The sequence below is a fragment of the Marmota marmota genome, unplaced genomic scaffold, assembly GCF_001458135.2.
Source record: "Marmota marmota marmota unplaced genomic scaffold, marMar, whole genome shotgun sequence".
Classification (NCBI taxonomy): domain Eukaryota; kingdom Metazoa; phylum Chordata; class Mammalia; order Rodentia; family Sciuridae; genus Marmota; species Marmota marmota.
Genome location: NW_025999999.1, coordinates 3,280,465 through 3,299,196, shown reverse-complemented (window position 1 = coordinate 3,299,196; position 18,732 = coordinate 3,280,465). Strand labels below are relative to the sequence as shown.

The following is an 18,732-nucleotide window of genomic DNA, read 5'->3' as shown; positions in this document are numbered from 1 at the left end:
ATATTTTATTTTTTTTTTAAATTTTGAGATAGCGTCTCAGTATGTTGCCCAGACTGGCCTTCAATTTGTAATCATCCTCCTGAGGTTGCTGAGATTACAGGTCTGCACCCCAAAACCTACCTTGCCTTGGGTTTTTAAAGAATGATTGAAGTCTGTGCAGAAAATAGGCTGTAGAAGGTCCAGGGCAGCAACAGTGAGACTAGTTAGAATTTTTTTTTTTTAGTTGTAGATGGACACAGTACTTTTATTTATTTTTATGTGGTACCAAAAATAAATAAAAGTTCAAACCCAGTGACACACATGGTAGGCAAGCACTCTACCACTGAGCCACAATCCCAGCCCCACTAGTTAGAATATTAATGTATTATTCAAGCAAAAGATGATGGTAACTTGAACCAGGGGCTTTGTAGTAAGGTGCTGGGCAGCAGTTGGATTCTGGATATGTCTTAAAGGGAAATTGGATGTGGGATGTGAAAGGAAAGAAAGGAATCGGGATGACTCTTGGCCTGAGTAATGGGAATCATGCAGAGAGCGTTCACCGACAGAGCTGGGGGAGACTTCAGGCAAGTCAAGCAAATAGAGTGGGATATCAACAGGTGGGTGATGTAGACAAAGAGAACAACTCTAAGGCCCAAGCCTGGGACACTCCAAGAATAAAGGCCAATAAAGGAGGAATAGCTACTAGGGTAGAAGAAATAAAATAAAACCAGGAGAATGTGGTACCCTGGAAGCTAGGTGAAAGCGACGTGTTAAGGAAAAGGGGTCATGAAATTCATGGAACCTGATGAGCAGTCAAGTAAGAAGTCAGGTATTGGTCTTAGGGACAAGGGAGTTTCGTGAACTTGGCAGTTCAGTCCAAACTTCTCTCTGAAGTTCATTTAAAGGGAAGTGGGATTATATATATTTAAAAAGACAGTGTTGGGGTATAGCTGTGCGGTAGAGGGCTTGCCTAGCATATGCAAGGCCCTGGGTAAAATCCCCAGCACTAAAAAATGAATGAATAAATAAAAGACAACACTTAAAAGCAACAAAGAGCTAATAGAAGGCAGGTAATGCACAGCTATTGGGGAGGCTGAGGCATGAGAGTTCAGCGCCAGCCTGGACAAATTAACAAGATCCTATCTCAAAATAAAAAGGTCTGGGTATGAAGCTCAGTAATAAATGGCTTGCAGAGCAAATGTGAGACCTTGAGTTCAATCCCTAGTAACCATAAAACAATAACAAACCTAGCAAAACAGTGAGGTATTGCCCAACTGAGACTAGAAAGGAGAGATGAGGCCCACAAGAGAGGGGCAGGCTTGATGGTATAGATCTGAAATCCTGGCTACTCAGGTGGCTGAGGCAGAAGAATTGCAAGTTCGAGGCCACCCTGGGCAATTTAGTGAGACCATGTCCTAAAGTTTAACACATAAAGGGTGGGGGTATATTGCTGAGTGGTAGAGCACTGGCCTGGCATGCCCAAGGCCCTGGGTTCAGTCCCCAGCACCACCACTACTGCCACCACAACAGAGGAACTTTTGTCTAAGTGGTGGTGGTACAAATAATTTAGAGTCAGTTGTAAGACTGAAATGCACTTTTGGTGGCCTCAAGTGGCTAAGGGAATGAATGTTAAAGTTTGGGAACTACCAGGAATGGGACCCAAACATTTTAAACATACACACACCCTCCTTAGGTCAGGGCCCTCCCTAGTGTTCTACAATCTAGAAGTTAGGAGTAAGATGAGTGTTTTAGACTGTCTTGAGAACCATGATCATGTCATCTGGGGTGACCCAGGGAATCTTGAGGCTAGAACTCAGACAAAGTTGGTTCTGAACTGCTAGTATTCCCATGTGCCTAGCAGAGACAGACAGATCCTCTATGGAGGATGGCAACACCATTCTGGGTCCCTCATTATTTCTACAAATATGATATCTTGTCATCGAAGATAACTGGCCAGAGCCAGGCACAGTGACGCACACCTGTAATCCCAGGGACTTGAGAGGGTGAGTAGGAGGATCCCAAGTTCAAGGTCAGCCTCAGCAATTTAGCAAGACTCTTGCCTCATAATAAAAAATAAAAAGGACTGGAGATATAGCTCAGGGGTAAAGACCCCCTGGGTTAATTTCCTAGTACTAAACAAATAAATAAACAGGCCTATTAAGGACAGTAAAACATGAGCAAGAAAAAACAAAAAAACCAAAGAACAGGCTCACACTATGTTATTGTTCATATCCCTTTTTCTTTTTGTGGTACTGGGGATTGAACCAGGGGTGCTCTGCCACTGAGCTATAACCCCAGCTCTTTATTTTTAAATTTTGAGACAGGGTCTCTGTAAGTGGCCCAGTCTGGCCTTGAAGTTGCCTAGGTTTGCTTGGAACTGGGGATCCTCCTGACTCAGCCTTGTGAGATGCTGGCATCACAGGCCAGTGCGTCTCCTTTTCAACAGTGATCATTTCTTGGCTGCTTCCCCAGCATCCATTCTGTACTTTTCCCTTCCCGGCACTCTCCACGCGGGGTGTAATGCAGCACTGGCGAGGCTGACCCTGCACTGGCTCTCGGAGGACTGCATGTGAGCTATCTATGGAGTCTAATGGCAAATCACAGCCCTTTTGAAAAAGATGCTGTTACACAGACTGCATGCTTTGAATTAGGAAGCGTGTTCCCAACGAACTGCTGTGTTGAGGTTAACTAGCTACAGGATAAAACCAACGCCGTGAAGAACTGAAAAGAACCCAGGTCTTTGGGGGCATTTTTTGTTTTGGTAGTGGGAATTGAATCCAGGAGTGCTTTACCACTGAGCTACATCTCCAGGTCTTTATTTTATTTTTAAATTTTGAGACAGGGTCTTGCTAAGCTGCTGAGGGTCTCACTAAATTGCTGAGGCTGACCTCAAACTTATGATCCTCCTGCCTCAGCCTCCCAGGTTGCTGGGATTACAGGCATGCACCACTGCACCATACTTGATATTTCCTTTTCTTATTGGTCATTTTAAAATAATGGCTTTATTGAGATAGAACTCACACTCCTGCACACTAGCCAAGTGTTTTACCGCTGAGCTACACCCTCTAGTCCAAAACTCACTCTTTTAAGTGAACAATTTATTATTAATATATTCACAACAATCATCACTATCTGATCCAAGAACACTTCTATCACACATATGTATCCATTAGCCAGTAATTCCTCATCCTTTACTCTCCCTTCCCTCCAGCTCCTGGCAATTAGTTTCTGTTTCTATAGCTTTGTCCACTGTGGACTTTTCACATAAATAAAATCATACACGTGGTCTTTTGTACCTGGCTTTGTTCACTTAGCATAATATTTCAAGTTTGACACAAGCATAATCACTAATTCATCCCTTTTTACAGCTGAATAATATTCCATTTTATTACATACTCTTTTTTGTGAATCAATTCATCTGTAGATAGACCACTGAGTTGTTTCCACTTTTTGGCTATGGTGAGTAATGCTGCTATGAACACAGATGTACAATATGTTTTAAAATGGTTTTATTTGCAAAGAAACAAGAAAGGCCCTGGTAAGGATGCAGGCTTACAGGAGCGGAACCCACCTGCAGCGGGTGGGAGGGTGCTCCTTACCCATTCACTTCTTTGGCCTCCTTTGCTCTTCCTATGCTGTGGGCTCTCCAGGCAGAGGGCTTACCAGCAGGCTTAGCGGCCACTGAAGCACTGGTCGGAGTCAGAAAAGTGGGTTCTGTCCTTCACCCTCCTGCTCCCAAGTCAACTCCCTTCCTCCAGAGAGCCAGGAAGTGCTTTGGAGAAGTAGATAATGCTTTCTCAATGCTATGCTTTTAATGTGTCTCCCCAAATTTCACGTATTGGAAATTTGCCCTCCAGTACACCAGTGTTAAGAGATGGGCTTTTGGGAGGTGACTGGGTCATGAGGGCTCTGATCAAGAGAGTGGCTTGCTCTGTCTGGCCATGGGATGGCCTCTGCCATGTTATGATGCAGCAGGAAGCCCCCCTCACCAGATGCTTAGCAGTTGCCAGAGCCATGCACTTGGACTTCCCAGCCTCCAGAATCAGGAGCTAAATTTATAAGTTATTGTTTATAAGTTACCTGTCTCGAGTGTTTTGTTTATAACACCAGAAAATGGACTCAGAAGTTGGGTGTGGTGGTGCATGCCTGTAATCCCAGCAGCTCGGGAGGCTGAGGCAGGAGGATGGTGAGTTCAAAGCCAGCCTCAGCAAAAGTGAGGCACTAAGCAACTCAGTGAGACCCTGTCTCAAATAAAATACAAAATAGGGCCGGGATGTGGCTCAGTGGTGGAGTGCTCCTGAGTTCAATCCAGGTATCAAACAAACAAACAAAAAACCTGTGGTGGGAACTAGGGGTATGTCTCTGTAGTTCAGGGAGTGAGTGTGTAGCAGGCACAAAGAAGCCCTATGTCTCCCTCCCCCAGCACTGCAAAATGACCAAACCAAAAAACTCAGTAGAAGAGAGAAGAGAATGAGCCCCAAATCGAGGTGGACAGGTTTTGAGAAGTGTGCCTCCAGAAGGCTTAGGCCATGGTTTCCTAGGGGCTGGGAGCCCACAGGCTCTTCCCCGCCTCAGAAGACCTCTGAGTTGAGTGTTTTTAACACACCCATTCAACAGAGGAGGAAACAGGGAGCACAGGGAAATGGCCCAGTTCTCCTGTCAGTTTTGGGGGGCTAGCTGTCCAAGGACCATGAGGAAGGGCTAGAAAGGATGGGCCTGGACTCCACAGCTGCCTCACCAACCCAGCATCCTAGAGCCAGAGAACCTTCAGGTATGAGTCTGAACTCGTTGCTGGGTGAACTCGCAAGAAACCCTGGGGCCCAGAGGGAAGCTGCTGCTCAACACCAGGTGCTGGAGAAATCAGGGCTAGAACCCAGGTTGCTGACTCAACCTGATGCTCACTTCCAAAGCTGGTCAGGATGACGCAGGAGAGGGCCACAGACAGCTCACCAGGCCTCGGGGCACAAAACGAACTTGATGCCTGTAAGGCTGAATTGCCAGATGGCCAGGTAGTTCTGGTGTGTGTGTGTGTGTGTGTGTGTGTGTGTGTGTGTATGTGTGTGTGTCCCCACACCCGCACACAGGGCACCTTCATGTGCCGGGTAGCGGGAGGAGTGTCATGTTTTCCCAGGTGAGGTTCTATGAGGTCTGTGGACGAGATTGCTGCTGTCTCCAAGGAGATCCCTGGGATCACCCACAAGAATCTGAAGTGGGAAAGAGAGGGCCTGAGTGTGATTGCGCGGTGGAGTCTGCAGATGGAATTGCCTGCCCCTTCCCCTTCCCTGTCCACCAGAAACGGGAAGCAAAGCCTTAAGGGGACACCCTTAGGTGGCCTAATTGAAGCTACCCGCCTTCTTTAGGAGACACACCCTAAGATCCTGTGAAATGGAAGGCCTGTGGGACCTGGGAAACAGAAAGGGGAGACTGTCCCAAATGAAGCCAACATAACTCAATTGGGCTGGGGCTTGTCAGAACTGCAGGTGATCAGAGGCCACTGCCTTACCATCAGTCCCACCCTGACATCTGGCTTCCGTGTTCACTTCTTGGAGGTTAGTTTCCTCCTCCCCTGGAACTTCTGGGGGTACTGCTCTTTTAAAAATGCAAATAAGGTCTCCTTGGCCACCTACACCCCACCTGGCCCTGTGTGCGCCAGCCATATTGAATTTTTCCAAGGTGCTCGGGTGCTCTGCTCTCTTTCCACTCCTCTTTTCCCTGTTAACCTTCACTCTTCTGTATCAGTTGGGGTTATGCTAGAAGTTGTAGCAAACCTGCAAACTTCAGCACTTAACAAAATAAAGTTGTTTTCAAATTCTTGTAACAATCTCCAGTTGGCCTGCCACCACATCATGGGTTCTGTATTTTCAGATTCAACCAAGCTCAAATCAAAAACATTGGAAAAAAAATAACAATTGGGTTTTCACCAAGCAGATATTTTTTCTTGTTGTCATTATTGTTCCCTAAACCATAGGTATAGCAAAAAACAAATTTCTTTTTGGTACCAGGGATTGAACCCAGGGGCACTTAACCACTGAGCTATAATCCCCAGCCCATTTTTTATTTTTTATTTAGAGACAGGGTCTTGCTAAATTGCTTAGGACTTTGCTAATTTCTGAGACCGGCTTTGAACTTTCGATCCTCCTGCCTCGGTCTCCCGAGGCACTGTGATTACAGGCGTGTGCCATTGCACCTGGCAAGGATGATTTAAAGCATATGGGAGGATGTTCTTTCATAGGTTATAAGCAAATACTATGCCATTACATGTAAGAGACTTAAGCATCCATGAATTTTAGTATCCCTGGAAGGTCTTGAACTAGTCTCCATAGATGCGGAGGGACAACCATATATAGATTTTTCTAGTTGCTGTGTGGTGGCATTGCTATCTTCCACAAGTGGCTTCCAAGATTGCCCTCAGTATTGATATCCTGTTGGCACAATAGGAAAGAACGCTTCATGATCATGCAAGGGAAGTTCTTATGGTCAGTCCACCTCACCTTCTACTCACATTTCACTGGCTAGACCTTAAGTCACTTGGCCATTTTATCTGCAAAGGAGATGGGCAGCATGTTCTAACTGTGCTCCTGGAGAAGAGAAAAAAGGGGTTTCGTGGATACTCTGCCACACTCCCTTGAGGTGCCAGCTGGGTCACTTTCTTTTTTATTTTTGGATACCAGGGATTGAACTCAGGGCACTCAACTGCTGAGCCACATCCCCAGCCCTATTTTGTATTTTATTTAGAAACAGGGTCTCACTGAGTTCTTAGTGCTTCATTTTTGCTGAGGCTGGCTTTGAACTCATGATCCTCCTGCCTCAGCCTCCTCAGCAACTGGGATTACAGGTGTGCACCATCGTGCCTGGCAGCTGGGTCACTTTCTCCAGAACTACTTCCTAACTCATTATGCATGGCATTTTATCCGCTTTTCCAGCCTGCATCTTTAGCACAAGGGAGAGAGGCGGGTGACCCAAAGAAAGCTTTGGGATGAGAAGGATTACTTAAGATCATCATCAGACCCACTGTGGTTCCCTGGCTGCCTCTGGACTGCCATTCACTTCTTTGCTGAGGAAAAATGATGCCCCAGTTCACCTTGGTCAGAAAAAAAAAAAAGTAACTGGAGACCAGAGTGAGAGAATCAGGCAGTGGAAACTTTTTTTTTTTTCAATTCTGGGGATTGAATTGAGGGGCACTTTATTACTGAGCTACATTCCCAGTCCTTTTTATATTATTTTGAGCAGGGTCTCGCTAAGTTGCTGAAGCTGGCCTTGATCTTGGATCGTATTACCTCAGCTTCCCTGGTTGCTGGGATTTCAGGTTTTGTACCAAAATGCCTGATTAATGTGTTATTTTTAATGTGACCTCAAAGTTGAAAAAGATCAGCCCTGCATTGGAAACATGGTGAAAATGTGATTATTTCATATCAGCAAATAAACTGTGGTTCTAATCACAAAGAATGGATCAAATAACAAATACGAGGGCTGGGGATATAGCTCAGTTGGTAGAGTGCTTGCCTTGCATGCACAAGACCCGGGATTCAATCCCTAGCACAAGAAAAAAAGAAAGAAAGGAAAAAAATCATATAATTTTTTTCATTGAGGTAAAAGTTACATAATCTAAAACTAACCATGTTGGAGATGTAGCTCAGTGGTAGGTCACTTGTCTAGCATATGTGAGGCCCTGGGTTTGATCCCTATCTCTGGGGAAAAAAAATTAACCATTTTAAAAATGTTCAACTCAATGACATTTAGTGCACCACCAGCTCCATCAAGTTCCAAAAACTTTTCATCACCCCAAAAGCAAACCCTTCACCCAATTAGCAGTCACTCCCCTGCCTCAATACCTCCCCTGGCCCAGCCCTAAAAAACATTTGCTTTTTATCTTATTTATCTCAAGATATTTTGTGTAACTGGAATCCTACAATGTGACCTTTCATATCTCTTTTCTTTCACTTAGCATAATGTTTTGGAGGAGAATGTTGTAATATGTGTCAGTACTTCTTTTTTTTTTTTTTTAGGTTAAATAAAATCTGACTGTATAACTATAACCACAATTTGTTTATCTACTCATCCACTAATGGACTAGAGCATAGAATTTGCCCCTTCTGAATTTAAACATGCCTAAAATTGTTTCTGTTCCCAAGAGTCTAACTCAACTCCAGCACCACCCACAAGGTCCACATGGTAAGTCTTCTAGAACACAGTATCCCCCATTTTACAGATTAGGAACCAGAGGAAAAGAAGGATGAAGTGACCACATTTAGACGGGATTCCAAGCCTACTGTCCATCCCATGTTACCCTTGCTGGTGTCTCAGATAATTTAAAACAAGGTCCTCATAGCAAACAACTCTCTGGGGGGGATTTCAGAGCAGTCTGCCTGAATGCAGGAACCCCTTGAATCCTGTGTTCTTCCCCAGTGTTTCTGAATGCTCTCAGTGTCTCTTTCCAGGCAGTCAGCCAGTGGGCCAGGCACACAAGCTCTCATTGCTTCCCCTTTGATACCTTCTCATTACTTTTAATTGCATTGAAGACTTTGGCATCTTATATTTTGCTTCTTAATCCAGGGCATTTCTTCACCTCCCACTGGTCCAGCATAGCACTTCCCTCTCAGAGCTCTCCAGAGGAGTGCCTCCAGAAAATGGAGCGGCCTCCTGTAATGCATTCATCTCTATAATGAACAGTGTAATATCCATGTCTAGGCATATTTACATAGCAATCTGCACACAAAAGCAACATTACAAAGGGAAGGGAAGGGTTTTTTTTTTTTTTTTTTTTTTTTTAAGGAATGCCATTTCAAAGCTCCATTTCCTATAGTAGTAAGAACACTATTGGAATTATCCTGACAGGAAGACAAAACAACTTCCAGGGATGCTGGGTTAGAGACAATAGCTTCGCCAGACCCATTAATGTTTAAAGTCAATGGAGCATAAAACTGCTTTTCTCTACTTACAGTCAGGCATCATCTTACGGAGAGGAGGGGGAAAAATTGCCATTTTAACTCTACTGAAATCCATAAGCCCTCCCCTAATTTCCATTCCCCTTGAAATTCTCCAATGAGTACCATCAGAATGAAAATGAAACGCTCTCTCTCTCTCTGGGGCGAATGACTTCCCACCCTCATCAGTAAAGTGTGTGAAGAACTCCAACAGAAGCGGAGGTGGGAGCTGCCTGCTGGGAAAGGTTTCATCACTGAAACCTGTAGAACTAGTTGTGGTGACACACCTTGGGAGCCCCTGGACTGCCTTCAGGAAGGCCCTAGACAATTCCAGCTCAGGGTAGACTGAGGCAGAATTTAAGGGACCCCACCAGTTCAAGGAAGAATGCCTCCAGGGTATACTTTACTTAGTGGACTGCTGGGGGGAATCTCATCATTAATATATTAGCTGTTTCCTTGGGGAAATCGCTGGAATGGAGCCAGGCCTCTGTTAGTAAACCACTGGACCTAATCCCTCAGTACATTTGTGTAATGCCTGACAAAGCCTGTTCCCATTATCTCATTTGATCCTGAAAACAATCCTCAGAGGGAGGCAGGGCAGGGATTATTTTTTCCATTTTACAAGTGAAAACACTTGTAAACTGATTTGCCAAGAGTCCCACACCCAGGATGTAGCAGGAATGAGACTTGATTCTAGGTCTTTGTGTAACCTGTTCTGGGTTCTTTTGACTCCACACAAGAGACTGGTCAAAATATTCCCATCCCCACCCAGTCCTCACAACCACCAGTTTAACCAGCAACTGGGAACTAAAGGACAGGAGTGGCTGTGTACACTGCCCACACACCTCTGCCCTGGTTGGCAGGCTCTCTGGGAGGAAAAAAATTAATTTCATGTCATCTCTCTGCACTAAAGACCAAAATTAATCCCAGATGGATTTGGGGAAAAAAATCCAGGCATTAGAAAAATCTAAAGAAAATAGAACTGAATATTTAATAACTTTCTGAAGGCAAGGAGACTCTAAATTTAGCATCATGTTAGAAGTCTCAAAGGAAAGAATTTTATAGATCTGACTACATTAAAATGTTCTGTTTAACTGGTAAAAAAAATTGTAGAGAGTCAACAACAGCAACAACAAAAAAGCCCTGAAGAAATATTTGTAGTAAAAAGTGAAAGCAAAGGGTTAACCTCTGGTACACAGACATGGGAAAACTCTAGGAAAAACTTATTAGGAACGATTTACAAAAAGGAAGTACAGTTGGTTAACAAACATTTAGAAAACTGCTCTAACTAAAATAAAAAATTGTAAACTGACAGAAGATACCAATTCCATCTATGAAATCAGCAAAAAAAAATTTCAGTAACAATTAAATGTTGGTGAAGGTACAATAAATAAAGTACACTAGTTGGGGCTGGGGATGTGGCTCAAGCGGTAGCGCGCTCGCCTGGCATGCGTGCGGCCCAGGTTCGATCCTCAGCACCACATACAAAACAAAGATGTTGTATCCGCTGAAAACTAAAAAATAAATATTAAAAATTCTCTCTCTCTCTCTCCCCCCCTCCCTCTCTCACTCTATCTTTAAAAAAAATAAATAAATAAATAAAGTACACTAGCACAATGATAGGGGAGGACATTTACCCAAATCTCAGAAAGTTATTTCATGTATTTATCAAAACATTAAAATAATATCCATATCCTTTGACCTAAAATTCTACTGGGAACACGCTACGCTCTAAGGAAAGAAATATAAATATGGAAAAGTTTGATGGACAAAAATGTTAAGTCACACTTATTTACAACAGGGAAATTAGGGAAACAGCAAACGTTAAAGGAATTTAAACAATGACATATATTTAGTGGAAATTTCCGTAATCACTAAAATGTTTTCAAAGTGCATGAATAACATGAAAAAATGCTTCTGGTTGCAATACAAAGTTTAAAAAAAGTATATAACATTGTACACATGGTTGTTTGTAAAATATATCTTTATAGAAAAAAATCCTGAAGAAAAAAGAAACCTAAGGGAAAAAATTGTTCAACCATGATTTGAGTCCTATAATTGAGAAAATGTCCACAGTCCCTATATTTCTATTTGAATTGTTGTAGGGACAAACGAGGCAAGGCACTGAAGATAGCAGGAAACAGTCCTACTTGGCTGCAGCCAGGTTCAGAGGGCACAGCTTTTGCTGTAATCAATCAATCCCCTGAACCTGGAGTTCAGGGAATTTTATACCCAGCATGTAAGGGGAGGGGCTCAGAAGTTCACATAAAAGCAGCTTTTTCTTTCACTGTTCTGGGCAAGTTAACCCTTCAAGGACAGCACCTGAGAAGGGGAGAGCTTCTTCTCCCCTTTCTTTCTTCCCCCTGCCAGCTGTTACCATGGAGCCCAATTGGTACCTTCTCTTATCTTAGAAATGTAGACATCTCTGTGAAGCCCAGCTCAAGGCCAGAGGCCTGGTTTACACATTTCTACAAACTACTGTACTGGATACATGTTTGTGAGAAACTAGTAAGGGGGTGTCCAGCACCTGAAGTGCTGGTTTCTTCCTAGCCAGTGGCCAAGTAAAACAGGGCAACATGAAAATTGGAAGCTTATCTACATTGAACTCTTGTAGAGACTCTTTTGCTAACAGTCCTAAAATCAGCCATGGTGAAGATTTCTGGAGAAGCCCAGTTATGACTTTTCTGTGGAGAAAGGGGGTGCCATTTCAGAACCTTAAAAACAAAACAAAACAAAAAACACAAGCAACTCTCCAGGCAAGCAAGCGGTAGTCATTCCTTGTCTCGCTTTGTGCCTGGGAGGTTTCAATGATTGGGGATGGGGAAGTATCTGTGACCCCCACTTCCGACCTGAAAGCAGATCCATCACACTGGAAATAGAGGTTCAACCATGAGATTTATTGGAAGCAAGGAAATGGCTGCCCACCTGCTCGAGTGGGGACAGCAGCCGCACACCCATCAGCACTGGGTGAGGTAGGTCCGTTAGAGAACAGGCACAAGCTGATCAGGCCTGAGAATTCAAAGGGGCAACGCTTTTGGTGGGTGGAAGGCAGGGAGGGTGACATACTGTGTTGTCAATGGCCTGGTTGTCACTAGGCGGGAATGGGTGGTAGAGCGTGAAGGGGCAAGGCTTCTGCTGAGAAATGGAAACTCCCTCGTACCTAACATTCCTCCCTATTTTGCTTTAAATTGGGGATGGGGGCGCTGACTTAGTCTGGCTAATTCCTGCTGAGGTGGTAAGATGTGGGAAAAGAAGGGGAGGGATGTCTGAAAACGGACAGAGAAGAAGCATCATCGTGAAGACCCAGGCATCGAAGCCATAAATTTCCTCTGGGCTGAAATCCATGAAAGTTCCCTGAAGCCACAGATCATGGAGAGTCTCCATCCAATCCTCGTCACTGCAAATGGGGGAATCAGCCAGCTGTCCTGTCGGAGGGTCTCCACGAACTCCACAAACCAGGTGAGCCACATGATGAGCCTAAAGACACCGAAGACACCCGAAGGCAACGAGAAGGAGAAGAATGAGGAGACACAACATTAGCTTCTGGCAGGAGGTCCAGCAGAGGGATTGGCTGAGAAAAGGCCAGCGGTCAGGAGGAGGCACCCGAGGGCGAATGGGCCTAGAAATCCTGGGTGACAGGCTAATGAAGTTCCTCCAGTCGTGTTTCCATTTTGTAGCTCCATATTCAAAGTGATAAAGTTCCGTCAGCAGTTGGTGAGGCCTTCACATGAGGAATAGGTGTCTTTGAGGCAGCAAGTAGCTGGTAATCCTGGAGAAGCTGGTTAAAGGTCTGATTAGATATTCTGCCTATTTGATTTTGTAGGAATTTTATGATACAGGATAGAAAGGCACAAAACAAACAAACAAAAAATCCCAATTAGAGGGCCAAGTAATGGGAGGACCCAACCGATAACAGAACCTGGAGACATATTCCATAGAGAGGACTGGGCCATCTGTTGTTTCCTTTTCTCTAATTGCTCTTATAGTTTTTGATCTTATTTTTTACCACTCCTGACTGATTAACATAAAACAGCATTCTTCCTGAAATGATATAGGCAAAGTCCTCCCTTCTCCGCTGTAAGCAAGTCTAAGCTGCGGTGGTTTTGTAAGAACTTAGCTGACTTTGGAGAGTTAAGATAGATTTGGCTAGACAACTGGTGGTAGTAGGTAAGGGACGTTGTTATCCCTGCTGTGCCTGTAGCCAGTCCTGCTGTTATTTCCAGAATAGCCAGTAAGGGGTTTATGTGAGCCATGAGGGGGATGGGAATATCCTTGTCTCCTGAGACAACATCTATGGATGGGAATAAAAGGGTTAGTGTGCATGTGCTGCTCCATCTTGGGGGCAAGCATGGTACACAGGTGTCCCGCATAAGAAGGATGCCTCAGGGGGGTCGGTGGACAAGAGGGCTTGGAAGATACTTTATGGGTAATTATTTGAGCACACTGTTCATCTTGTAAGTTCCTGACAGACGTGTTCCTGGAAGAGTTGAGACATGTGTCGGCAACCTGATAAAGGGGAACCCCTGAAAGTTTTTGGGAGATGTCAACTGTTGTGGAAGTAGTTTCATTGAGGATCAGTGAGCCGTTGACCAATGAGGAGTTTAGTTGTATTGGGCTGGCAACTAGTGAAAGAATCCTGCCTTGAGGCGCAGCCAGCATCCCTGAGCCAATGTGGGGTTAGTCAGTGGGGTAACCAGTGCCTCAGATGATGAGTGGTGTTAATGATCTGGATTAGAAGGGTGTCCTTCGGTAAGGACTCCCATCTGACAGATTTAAGAGCTTTCTGGTGGGATGCAACATGGTGGCGGGCCTTATCCTGAACCCCTCCCCCATCTGACACTCCAAATCATAGGTGGCTGCCACAGCTATGAGACAGGGAGGTCCATCCCCGGACGGTAGGGTCCAGTTGTTTGGATAGATAGGCTACTAGAGCAAATGTTGGTCCCTGCTGTTGGCCTAGCACCCCTAGGACATATAGAACAAAGAATCTATGCATGTCAGGTAAGTGAGCGTGGGGGCCTCGAGGAGGACCTACCAAAGTTTATGGAATGGAGCTGGGATGGCATTAGGAGTGGTCGCCAATGATTTTCCCCTTGCTGTATCGTACAGTGGGGCAGCTAAAAGGGAAAAATTGAGGATTCCAGGCTTGGAAGTATCCCGCCAGCCCCAGGAAAGAGAGAATATCTTCTTTGGTGAGTGGGATGGACAAATTTGGAATCAACTGTTTCTGGTCCAGGGTGATGGCCTTTTTTCCCTGAGACACCTGGACTCCTAAGTAGATAATTGCTGATAGTGAGAGCTGGACCTTTTCAGGAGAGACCCCAGTAGCCCTTCTTGGAGAGGAATTTTTTTTAAGTTGTTGATGGACCTTTATTTTATTTATTTGTATATGATGCTGAGAATCGAACCCAGTGCCTCGTGCATGCTAGGCAAGCGTGTTACCACTGAGCCACAATCCCAGCCCCTGGTGAGGAAATTAAGGAGGGAGACAGTGTCACTCTTGGAGATAGGTCGGAAAGGACTACAAAGAGTGAATCATCCACATACTACAAAAGGGTGGAATGGGGAAGAGTAAGACCCCGAAGGTCTTGTGCCAGGGCTTGGCCAAAGATATGTGGACTATCTCTGGAGGTTTGAGGGAGGACCATCCAGGTAAGCTGCTAGGAATGATGTGTCTTAGGGTCGGTCCAGATGAAGGCAAAGATGTCCTGAGAATCCTGAACAAGGGGAACGGTGAAGAAAGCATCCTTCAGGTCAACTACTGAGAAATGGAAAGAGAAGCAAGGAATGGAAGAGAAGATAGTGTAGAGATTTGGCACCAGAGGGTAAATGAGTCTGACCTCCTCATTAATGATTCGCAGGTCTTGTACAAGGTGGTACCATCCATTAGGTTTCTTTACAGCCAAAATAGGAGTGTTGAAAGGGGAGTGGGTTGGTCTTATTAAGCCCTTGCGCCATAGGTCCTTAATAATGGGCTGTAGGCCCTGAAAACTGCTAGTTGGAAGAGGGTATTGAGGTTGACAAGAGAAATGCTGAGAGTCCTTAAGACGAATTCTGACAGGGACACATTGAGCCAGAGAGGGGGTGGAAGTGTCCTAAATTTGAGGGTTTAATCTCAGGAGAGGGAGAAGGAGGGGAGCCTGTGGACGAGTGGGTTGCTTCTGCAAGGGTGAGTACAAAGAAAAGCTGAGATGGAGTGTGAGGGAGGCATGGAATTTGGCTAAGATGTCCCTTCTCAATAGGGGAATGGGGCATTACCAAAAATTGGTGAAAGAAAGGATGGTGGAACCTACAAGACAGTGTGGGGGTTTTGTGGGAAAGGATGGTTTGTTCACTTACCCCGACAATGGGGGAACAGCATGGAAGAGTGGGTCCCCACTCTGAATAAGTGGCCCCTGTGTCTAAAAGGAAGTTAACTGGGCATCCATCCACCTTAATAGTGACCCTGGGCTCCTGAGAGGTGATAGTGGTCATCGGGGAGGGAGTCCCAAGGCCCATTCAGTCATCTGTGGCCAGTCCTAAAAGATCCAGGCCTGGGCTTGGGGCAAACACAGCTCCCCTTTGGGGGCTGGCGCAGTCCATGGCCCAGTGACCCCCTAATTGGCATTTAGGGCATAGACACCTAAGACACCTGGGATTAGGGCACTCTCATGCCCAGTGTCCTTTTGTCCCGCACTTAAAGCAGGGCCCAAGAAGCATCTTTGGTGGTGGGCATTTGGCCAGAAACGAAGGGGTCCGTGGGGGTAGGTCCCCATAGAGCCTGTGCCAGCACCTGGGTTTTTGTTTCCTGGCCTTCTCATCCCAGTTATGGTATACCTTAAAGGCTGTGGCCAGGACTTCAGTCTGAGGGGTCAAGGAGTCTGACGGTGCTGGGAGCCATTAGCCAAGTAGGTATGACAATTTCCTTGCCAGCGTACCCCATGTTGCAGTGACATTGAATGTAGGTGACCTTGCTCAAGGACCAAGGCGGATTAGGGCGTTCCCGGTTTAGGTTCCAGGTTTAAGGTTTAAGATTATTCCTGCTTGGAATAGGGTGTATCCTGCTGCCTGAGTTCCCCTTGAGTTCTCACGGGATTCAGACAGTATATTTTGGGAGATAGAAGCCCAGTGGAGGTGGATTTGGGCAGAGAACGTGGATTTCCCCAGAACGTGATTGTAGACGGCTGGTGTGAGTTCGGGAATAAAGAGTTGCTGTTTGAATCTACAAGCTGTGTGGTGGCTCGTGATTGTGTGCCCAGCCAGACTGCGGCATGACGGGTCCCCATTCCAGTTTTTTAAGTTTTGCCCTAATGTTGGGGTAACTCTGAGAGAAGAAGTAGGTCATTAGAAGCTGTCTCTCACAAAGGGTTTCAGGGTCTAAATTAGTATATTGCTGGAGACCCTTACTCGGTCTATCTAGGAAGGTGGAAGGGTTCTCGTTTTTATCCTAAATGATTTCTTGAGTTTTTCAAAGTTTACCGCCTTTTGAGCTGCCTGTCTTGAGTCCTGTTGGTGGAAAATTGGTCCCTCAGGGCCAATCCTGCAGTGGTATTGTAGTCCCAATTAGGATCCTGGTCAGGAACTGCCTGGGCACCTAGCAGGTGGACGGAGGTGGTTTGATGGATCTCATCAGCATTGTTACGGGCTTGTTCCCAGACCTGTCTGCATTCTTCTGGGAGAAGGATATTGGCCAGGATCATGTAAATGTCATGAAAAGTAGGCTTGATGTAAGTACTGAAACTCCTTTATGTATGAGGCAGAGTTGGAGGTGTAGGAACCCAAGTGTTTTTCAATCTGTGAAAGGTCTGCTATGGAGAAAGGGACGTGGACCCTAAGGATCCCTTTGGCCCCAGCAACCTCTCTAAAAGGAGCTATGACTGAAGTAGGGTGTGACTGGACAGACTGTGCACGGGAATGGGGAGTGGAAGGACTGAAGGAGGAAGTGAGACAGGGCCCAGAGAAGAACGTGAAGGAGCCAAAGGGGCGGGGATGGTGTGAGCAAGGGAAGAGAAAGGGGATTTGGGTGCTGATATGGTGGTGGCTCATTGGCTGGATGGAAATCAGTTGGTGAGGAGGCAGAAAGGGGGGGGCGGTTATAAGCCAAAAATACATGCTTTGGGTTGCAAGAGGTACAGAGAGATGGAGTCAAGTGAAGGAGAGAGAAAGCTTGAATATATGAAATCTCTACCCTTTTTCTCGATTGCTCCCAATAGTTGTAGAGATTCTACAAAATGGCAGGGGTCTAAGGACCCATAAGGGGGCCAATTGGCTTGGTTATCTAAGGGATAATTGGGCCAGTCCTGAGTTGAAAATTTTATCAAATTTTTGGGCTTGATATCTCAGGTCAGGCTGAGGGTGTCCAAATTGTTGAGAGGCATTTGAGAGGGGAGTCTGCCGGCAGGAAGGAGGCACCCCCCATGGTGCAATGAGGAGGGGTATGAAATGTTGACTGGAGAGGTGTCCCACTTGAGCCAAATATTAAAACAGGACCTCAGGCCAAGGATTCGGGAGTTATCGGTATCTGCCAGTGAGAGAACCCAGAGGGCGGTGGGAGCTATGGGTCACCTGGAGCCAGGCTTTTTGAAACTAGAGAAGGGAAGGAGGAGACCCAAGTTCGAGGAGGGGAGGGGGTTTACCAGTTCTCAAGGTGGCCGAGGCTGGTAAGGAAGGGGCATGACTCCAAGAGGACCACTGCAACTGTGAAGGTCTGGGTGGGGTGTATTCCTCCCCACAAAACAACACAAGGACTGCCTGACAATCTCCGGCCAGTTCCCTGTTACCGAGCCTCGCGGGTTTTAGGAGTCCGAAGAGGGAGACTCACCCATTTGTAGGCCGATTGTGGATGTGAAGAAGGTGCTCTCCGCTCAGGTGGTGATCTCCGGCGGGATGGGGGTCCCGCTTAAAGGCAGGGCAGCCCCATCTGAGTCAAGGCACAATGAAAGCAGATCCATCACACTGGAAACTGAGGTTCAACCAAGAGATTTATTGGAGATGGCTGCCGGCCCGTTCAAATGGGGACAGCAGCCATGCAACCATAGGTTCGTTCGAGGACTGGCACGAACTGATCAGGCCTCAGAATTCAAAGGGGCAACGCTCCCTTCGTGGGATCCTGCTATTGGCGGGAGTAAGGCGGGCAGGTTGACGTATTGCATTGTCAATGGCCTGGTTGTCGCTAGGCGGGAATGGGTGGTGAAGTGGAAAGGGGCAAGGCTTCTGCCAAGAAATGGAACTTAGATTAGTCAGAGGAAATGGAAACTCCCTCATACCAGATAGGACCCATTCCACCTTCCTTAAAAGTGTGCCTTCTTCACTCGCGATTCCCTCCTCCCTTCCCTGCCCCCACTTCCATATTGCAGGCTGGCCGGTGTGGCCTGACGTCCTCAGCGCAGGGGTGGGTGACTGCAGAGTGCTGGGCAGAACACAGGGCGGGCCCAAGAGGTGCTGACACGTGGGGAGGGAGCAGGCGCGGCGGAGGAGGGGTTGGGTGTGTGAGTGGGTGTGTCTGTGAGTGGGAGAAACCAACTGTGGCCGCCCGGAGTGCGTATCTTTTTATAGTGCTGGGGGGAGCCGCTCAGGACGAACGTGGCTACCACGCCCAGGAGCCCCTCACAGACAGATAGCCATCACACACCTGAGAAGGCTCTGGCTGCGGCCCTGCCCTTCCCCGGATTCCCGCGCTCTGGCGTCTCCTCGCGCATCACCCCCGGCTAGGCACAATGGTAGGGTCCGCATACGTCATCCATTGTTTACAAATCAACCCGAGCCGTCAGGATTCCGGCTGCTTGCGCACGGCGCTACAACCCCGCCGACCCGGCTTCCGCATCTCCCCGTCCCCGGCTTCAGCTTCAGC

The 18,732-nt window shown here is 46.4% G+C and overlaps 1 long non-coding RNA gene across 2 annotated transcripts; it reads right to left on the bottom strand.

The window, feature by feature from the left end:
- Positions 1-11,779: 11,779 nt before the first annotated feature.
- On the bottom strand, positions 11,780-18,730 carry LOC107149760. 2 transcript variants are annotated; one of them, XR_001504459.2, is made up of 2 exons: positions 17,704-18,730; positions 11,780-12,710 (listed from the first exon to the last, which is right to left on the bottom strand). It is a non-coding gene; the product is annotated as an uncharacterized LOC107149760 (long non-coding RNA). The 2 variants fall into 2 exon arrangements; XR_001504460.2 differs by having other exon boundaries at positions 11,780-12,681.
- Between the last annotated feature and the right edge of the window lie 2 nt (positions 18,731-18,732).